Source organism: Lemur catta, chromosome X, assembly GCF_020740605.2.
Source record: "Lemur catta isolate mLemCat1 chromosome X, mLemCat1.pri, whole genome shotgun sequence".
Classification (NCBI taxonomy): domain Eukaryota; kingdom Metazoa; phylum Chordata; class Mammalia; order Primates; family Lemuridae; genus Lemur; species Lemur catta.
In genome coordinates, this window is record NC_059155.1 from 46,906,163 (window position 1) to 46,914,442 (window position 8,280).

General features: G+C 56.9%; 1 long non-coding RNA gene across 1 annotated transcript; it reads right to left on the reverse strand.

The window, feature by feature from the left end:
* Nucleotides 1–489: 489 nt before the first annotated feature.
* LOC123628714 lies at nt 490–5,987 on the reverse strand. Its single transcript, XR_006731733.1, has 4 exons — nt 5,907–5,987; nt 2,111–2,269; nt 749–786; nt 490–510 (listed from the first exon to the last, which is right to left on the reverse strand). It is a non-coding gene; the product is annotated as an uncharacterized LOC123628714 (long non-coding RNA).
* Nucleotides 5,988–8,280: the final 2,293 nt, after the last annotated feature.

Sequence of the window (8,280 nt, forward strand, 5' to 3'; positions counted from 1 at the left end):
CAGGCACCTCTTCCACAGGAAACAAATGTCGACAGTGCTGGGGTGGGAATGTGGGATGGGGGTGATTTGTACCACCACCCCAAACTCTGCCTCCAAAAGTAAACTCTCAGCAGAGCAGAGCCTTTTATGTTAAGTCCTCTTCAACCACACTGTTCCTCCGAGAGGCTGGCTGTGGCTGCAGCTGTGCTAGCATCCAACCCAGAGCCACAATCCCAGGGGCCACAGGCTCAGAAGGGCTGACACTGGGGAACAGGAACAGGGAAGGCAGGCCCAGAGAGAAGGTGGCAGCTGCTGGGCCGAACAGGAGCCAGTTGCCGCCAGGAGAGGGTGATGCTGCCTCACTTTAGAGCCAGCTGGGCCCTTGGCACCTCCAGGCTGTGAGGCTTGGAAGCTGAATTCCGTGTTCTCTTTCAGGTGATCAGGAGCCACCTGTCCATGCCCCAAGACCGGAAAGGCAGCAGCAACCACCGGGAGCACAGGGCTGTCCTCGGGTAATGCCTGGTCTGTCTCCTGGAAACGGAGGTCCTGACTAGATGGTGGGAACCGTGTCTGGGTTAAGCTGACTTCTGTGTCGTCCACTGCTTCCTTGCATCCCTCATCCCTCGCATCCCGCGTCCCACGCAGTGGGGGCGACGCGTTTCCACTGAGGATTCCTTGGTGGTCTGGCCACTGGGCTGTGGGTGGTGGGGGATGTAAGGGCCCCGGGCGAGAGGGAGGACAAGGAGAGAGGAGGGCAGAGTATACTCACCGTTTCTCTCCCTCCGGTGTTCACTGGGCTAGTGTGCTCTGCTGCGGAGAGACAGAGACCAACTTAAAGAGCGACTAGGTATGATGGACCCCTGGCTGGGGCTGGGAACAGGGGCTGGGACAGACCACAGTATCTTCCTGCAGATGCTGGGGACACGGGGCATGGATGTGCTGTAGGTACTGGCGACATCAGTGGGACCAACGTCCCCATGGGGAGGAGAACCAAGCAGTGCTCGCCCTGGAGCCTTCTGTGCATTTACAGCCAGGGTGGGCACGGATAAAATTGTATCGGCTGAGCTCTGTGTACACTTTGCCTAGGCATACTACAGAGCTCCTTCACATAGCACATTTAGTGCTACCTCATTTATTTCCCCATTTCTCTGCTTAGTATGGCTTGTACGGGTTTTGTTGTTGTTTCTTTGCTTGTTTGTCCTTTGAACACATTCTGAACAGTTCTCGTGGACCCCAGTGTTTGAGAAACACTGGTATATTTTGTTCCCGTTTACAAGACACTCCCACGTGTAATTCAGGTGGTGGGTGGGTGGGTCGGTCACAGGGTTACTGGACAGGGGCTGCAGAGGTTTCCGGTTGCAGGGCTAGGAGGGTCCTCCCGGGGACAGGGGGTGGTTTCTGTATCCCTATGTGTGTTGTGCCCGGTTATGCCTCTGTTTTCCAGCGGTCGTGGAGAGTGTCCTTAAAAAGTTGCACGCCCTTTGAAGTGAGAGAGTGAGAGTTACACATACCATGCCTGTTCCCGCAAAGCTGGTGGGTTTGGGGGGCTGTGGCCCGACCCTCACTCTGCTGTGTTTGACAGGTTGAACCCAGCATCTTCCTACCAGACCAACAGCTGGTACCTCTGGAGCCGGCGAGCTGCGACCAGCCTGGTTCCCTTTGTTTCTTCTTCAGCCACGGCTTCTTCTAGCCCCCTGCTCTTGCCCTCACCTCACCTGAGTTTACAGGAAATTATCAAAATAAAATACCTCTCATATTCGCATATTCTGTGGTCTGCCCTCTTTCTTCCGGGAGGTAGTGTCACTGCAGAGGGAATGGGTGGGGGTGCTCCTCGATTTTGGAGCTTTTGAAGCCAGGTTACCTGGGACCCTGTGCTCTGCGCTGTCCCTGTGGGGCGTCTCGACCAGGATCTGGGTGGCAGCCCTGCGCTCAGGCTCACCGTAGCGCCCTGGGTCTAGGCTCCGTAGGGTCCCTGCCCGGCCACATTAGGAGGCCCTGTTCATGGTCCCAACCAATGTCGTCTGATTCTGCGGTCTCATGGCTCCCATGCTGCACCGCTACCGGCCCCTCACCTTTAACAGGACCTAATCGACCTCCTCCCAGAGTTCCCAGCCCTCTTTCCCTTCCTCACTTGGTTCGCTGTCCTCGTTGGCCACTCTCGCCCTTCTTTTTTGTCAGCAGCATCCCTGGTCTCCTCCGTGGTTGATGCCCGGGGCCTTTCCTGCGGGGTTATTGCAACAGGTGTTAAAGAGCAGAGGCTTTCAACTTGGGATTCTGCTACCTACAGAGACTGGACGGAGCGTGCTACAGTGAGTCTGAGCACCAGGGCTGCCACCCAGATCCTGGCCCAGGCGCTGCATGGTAAGCTGGTGGAGCACAGGGTGCTAGGGAACCGGGCTTCAACTGCTCCAAAATGGAGCAGGACCCCTACACATCGCCTCCCCTGCAATGACCTCTCCCCCCAGAAACCAGGCAGACCATGGAATATGATAATACCAGACCTACTTTAATGTGATAATTTGTTGTAAGCTGGGCTGAGGTGAGGGCGAGAGCAGAGAGCAAGAGGAATCGGTGGCAGAAGAAGAAACAGAGGGACCCAGCTTGGTCGCAGCTCCTGGGCTCCAAAGGTACCAGCTGCTGGTCTGGTAGGAAGATGCTGGGTTCAACCTGTCAAACAGAGCAGAGTCAGGGTCGGGCCACAGCCCCCCAAAGCCACTACCTTTGCGGGAACAGGTATGGTATGTGTAACACTCACTTCAAGGTCCTCGAAGTTGCCAATGAGGCACTGCATGGCCGCTGGAATAGAGAGGCATAACCGGGCACAGCAGACATAGGGATACAGAAACCCACCCCCTGACCAAGGGGACCCGCCTAGCCCTGCAACCTGAAACCTCAGCAGCCCCTGTCCAGTCAGCCCTGGGACCGACCCACCCACCCACCACCTGAATTACACGTGGGAGTGTCTTCTAAATGGGAACAAAATATACCAGTTTTACGTCAACGATGGGGCACCCCAGAGCCCTTCAGAAGGTGTTAAAAGGACAAACAAGGAAAGGGAACAACAAAACCAGTACAAGCCCTACCAACCAGAGAAAGGGGGAAATAAATGAGGTAGAGCTAAACATGCTAAGAGAAGGAGCTCTGTGGGATTCCTTGGCAAAGTGCACACAGAGCTCAGCCGATACATTTTTATCTGTGCTCACCCCTGGCTGTCAATGCATAGAAGGCTCCAGGGACAGGACTTCTTGGTTCTCCTCCCCAGGGGAACCTTGCTCCCACTGATGTTACCAGTACGTACAGCCCATCCCTGCTCCACGTCCCCAGCATCTGCAGGAAGATACTGTGGTCTGTCCCAGCCCCGGCTCCAGACCGAGCCAGGGATTCATCATACCTAGTCGCTCTTTAAGATCGTCTATCTCTCTCTGCAGCATGGCACACTAGCGCAGTGGACGCCGGAGGAAGAGAAATGATCACCATATTCTGGCCTCCTCTCTGGTTGCCCCTGTACATACATACTCACACCCACATGCCCTAGCCCAGCGCTGGGAAAATTTTCTTTCTGCTTCCAAGGCCCAGTCCAGGGCAGACCTGCCTGCACATGCATCATGGAGAATTCAGCAGTGATGACCCCAACACCGTTGCCCCTCCAGCTCCAGGAAACTGACAGACCACTGCCCTGAGCCAGGGAGGCGTCATGCCCAGAGGCCCTGCACCCTCCAGTGAGTCTTGTGGGTTTGGAAGGAGTGTAGGGGAGAGGGGTGGAGGAGGGCAGCCTCTACCTCTGTCACTTCTGGGGGCTCAGCCTTACTCCAGGGATTCCCTGCCTACCCAGGCAGCTGTTCGACAGGAATCGGAGTGTAGACAAGGCTGGGGTGGGACTTGTGGATGGGGATGATTCATACCACCACCCCAAACTCTGACTCTAGAAGTAGACTCTCAGCAGAGCAGAGCCTTTTATGTTAAGTCCTCTTCAAGCACAGTGATCCTCCCAAGGGCTGGGTGTGGCTGCAGCTGTGCTAGCATCCAACCCAGAGCCACAATCCCAGGGGCCACAGGCTCAGAAGGGCTGACACTGGGGAACAGGAATAGGGAAGGCAGGCCCAGAGAGAAGGTGGCAGCTGCTGGGCCGAGCAGGAGCCAGTTGCTTCCAGCAGAGGGTGATGCTGCCTCACTTTAGAGCCAGCTAGGCCCATTGCACCTCCAGGCTGTGAGGCTTGGAAGCTGGATTCTGTGTTCTCTTTCAGGTGATCAGGAGCCACCTGTCCATGCCCCAAGACCGGAAAGGCAGCAGGAACCACCGGGAGCACAGGACTGTCCTCGGGTAATGCCTGGTCTGTCTCCTGGAAACCCAGGTCCTGACTAGATGGTGGGAACCGTGTCCAGGTTAAACTGACTTGTGTCTCGTCCCCTCCTCACCCGCATCCCGCACCCCACAGTGAAAGAGCACCTCCTTTCCACTGAGGATTCCTTGATGATCTGGCCACTGGATGTGGGCGGTGGGGGATGTAAGGGCCACGGGTCAGAGGGAGGACAAGGAGAGAGGAGGCCAGAGTATGGTGATCATTTCTCTTCCTTTGGTGTCTGCTGCGCTAGTGTGCTGAGCTGGAGAGAGAGATAGACGACCCTAAGGAGAGACTAGGTATGAGAAACCCCTGGCTCGGGCTGGGGCAGGGACTGGGACAGACCTAGGTGTCTGCCTGTGGCTACTGGAGACACGGGGCGGGGAAGGGCTCCAGGTGCTGCCGGCATCAGTGGGACCGAGGTTCCCGTGGGGAGAGGAACCAAGCAGGCCTGGCCCTAGAACCTTCTGTGCATTGACAGTCAGAGGTGAGCACGGATACAAACCTATTGGCTGCGCTCTGTGTACACTTTGCCAAGGAATTCCACAGAGCTCCTTGTCTTAGCACGTTTAGCGCTACCTCGTGTATTTCCCCCTTTCCCTGCTTTGTATGGCTTGTAGGGGTTTTTTGTAGTTTCCTTGCTTCTTTGTCCTTTGAACACGTTCTGAACGGTTCTGGGGTGCCCCAGCGTTGGCGAATCGCTGGATGGTACATTTTGTTCAGGTTTACCAGACATTCCCACATTTAATTCAGGTGGTGGGTGGGTGAGTCGGTCCCAGGGCTGACTGGACAGGGGCTGCGGACGTTTCCGGTTGCAGGGCTAGGAGGGTCCTCCCGGGGACAGGGGGTGGTTTCTGTACCCCTGTGTGTGTTGTGCCCGGTTATGCCTCTCTTTTCCAGTGGTCTTGGAGAGCGTCCTTAAAAATTTGCACGCCCTTTGAAGTGAGAGAGTGAGTGTTACACATACCATACCTGTTCCAGCAAAGCTGCTGGCTTCGGGGGGCTGTGGCCCGACACTGACTCTGCTGTGTTTGACAGGTTGAACCCAGCATCTTCCTACCAGACCGGCAGCTCGTACCTGTGGAGCCGGGGAGCTGCGACCAAGCTGGTTCCCTTTGTTTCTTCCTCAGCCACGGCTTCCTCTCACCCCCTGCTCTTGCCCTCACCTCACCCAAGTTCATGGCAAATTATCAAATTAAATTAGCTCTCAGATTCGCATATCCTGTGGTCTGCCCTCTTTCTTCCGGGAGGTAGTGTCACTGCAGAGGGAAGGGGTGGGGGTGCTCCTCGATTTTGGAGCATTTGAAGCCAGGTTACCTGGGACCCTGTGCTCTGCCCTGTCCCTGTGGAGCGTCCCGACCACGGTCTGGGTGGCAGCCCTGCGCTCAGGCTCACCGTAGCGCCCTGGGTCTAGGCTCCGTAGGGTCCCTGCCCGGCCACATTAAGATGCCCTGTTTATAGTCCCAACCAATGTCGTCTGATTCTGGGGTCTCATGGCTCCCATGCTGCATCGCTACCGGCCCCTCCCCTTTAGCAGGACCTAATCGACCTCCTACCAGAGTTCCCAGCCCTCTTTCCCTTCCTCACTTGGTTCGCTGTCCTCGTTGGCCACTCTCGCCCTTCTTTTCGGTCAGCAGCATCCCTGGTCTCCTCCGTGGTTGATGCCCGGGGCCTTTCCGGCGGGGTTATTGCAACAGGTGTTAAAGAGCAGGGTTGAGCTGAGCCTCCCCCTCCGGAGCCCCCGCCTCCTTCTGGAGTCATTCTCTCCCTCTGGAGCCGCCACTCACACACACAGCTCGCCCGGAAACTGGCGAATAATCCTCACTTCCTCTTTAGCCCTCACCTTGGAAACTCAGTTACCAAATCCTGTCAGATCTCCCGCCTTAGCTTCAGTGGAGGGGTGGAGGCAGGAGCCACATCCTGGGGCGTGGTGGAGCGAAAGGGGGGCTGCAGGGGACAAGGAAGAAGAGAGTAGGTTGGTCTCTGGGCTGCAGGTGGGGGAACTGAGTCCCTACTGGCGCCTCGGGGCCAAGCCGGGGGACACTGCCAGCTGGCAGCTTGGACAGATGGCCTATGGATCAGACCATCCACGTCCCTCAAGTCCTAGATGGACAATCGCCCCTTCTCCAGCCCGATGGGCTCCGCAGACTCCACTTGGGCAAGGCCAGTTAGTTTCCAGGGCACCTGTGCATGCTAGGTCTGAATGTCCTTGGACAGTCCCCGTCATATACCATCCGGGCACCCCCATGCCACAGACGCTGCTGGACGCGATGTTTCCGTGTCCCAGCTCAATCTTCCAGACTGCCTCCCGAGGCCACATGAGGTCTGTCTGAGCTCCCTGTTCTGATGTCACCCTCACTGACAGCTGGGATCGCCTCCTTCCTTCAGCGAGGGTCCCGGGCTGGGTGGGCCTGACACTCAGAGGGACAGACTCCTGTGTGGGTGAGGTGAGTGCATGTTCCGCCAGCTCCCATCGCCCAGAGACTGGGTGTTCACCAGACAAAGAGGGCACAAGTGCAGAAACCATCTGGGGTTAGCGTGTGCAGGGAGGGATGGTCTGTCTGTGTGTCTGTCTGCGTGCCTGTGGATCTAATCGGGGATGATCTCCCTGGAGGGAGAGACCTGATTGAGGGAGCGGGGGCAGTGTGGTCAAGGATCCGTAAGGGATGAAAACAGCCAAAGCAAGGGTGGGATGTCCCTTTCACAAGAGGTGTCCTTCAAGTCCGAAAAACACACAGGAGCGCACAGAGTGGGATGAGGTGGAAGGGGCCAAGCCCAGTGACGGGCACCAGGGCTCTGAGAGTGCTGCAGTCCCCGCAGCAGGCTCTTGATCCTGTGTGCGATGAATATGATGTCTCGAAAGTCCTGTGCGTGTGGGTGGCATGACAACGTGAAGGCTGGCTACCTGGGAGTCGGTGGGACGTGCCTCCCCTGTGAAGCAAAGGGCTCCCGTGGGAGACTGCCACGTTGTGAGCTGACGGAGACATGGGTAGCATGGGCGCGGTGAGGATGGAAACTAGGGAAGAGGGACTGCCCTGGGAAATCTACTCAGCCGTGGTACCAGCCCTCCCCCTATTCCCACTCTGCCTCCCTTCTGTGCCGGCTGGTCCGAGCTCAGGGAGACGGCCCATCACACGTGTGGTGGGACCATCACAGACCTCAGAGGCCGAAAGGAACATGAGTGGGGACTTAAACCATCCGCTTCAAACCCTCACTTGAGAGGGTGGGCTTGATTCCGCAGGCTGAACCTTTGACCCTGACCCCAGTGGTTCTTTCGTAGAAGGAGAACAGAGCGGGCTGGCGTCTGGGTGCAGACTCTGGCACAGATTTTCAACTTGGGATTCTGACACCTACAGAGCCTAGACGGAGCGTGCTACAGTGAGTCTGAGCACTGGGCTGCCACCCAGATACTGGCCCAGGTGCTGCATGGTAAGCTGGTGGAGCACAGGGTGCTAGGAAACTGGGCTTCAACTGCTCGAAAATGGAGCAGGACCCCTACCCATCGCCTCCCCTGCAACGACCTCTCGCCCTAAAAACCAGGCAGACCACGGAATATGATAATACCAGACCTACTTTAATGTGATAATTTGCTGTAAGCTGGGCTGAGGTGAGGGCAAGAGCAGAGAGCAAGAGGAATTGGTGGCAGAAGAAGAAACAGAGGGACCCAGCTTGGTCGCAGTTCCTGGGCTCCAAAGGTACCAGCTGCTGGTCTGGTAGGAAGATTCTGGGTTCAACCTCTCCAACAGAGCAGAGTCAGGGTCGGGCCACAGCCCCCCAAAGACACTACCTTTGCGGGAACAGGTATGGTATGTGTAACCCTCACTTCAAAGGTCCTGGACCTTGTCAACAAGGCACTCCATGTTCCCTGGAATACAGAGGCATAACCGGGCACAGCAGACATAGGGATACAGAAACCCACCCCCTGACCCAGGGGACCCGCCTAGCCCTGCAACCTGAAACC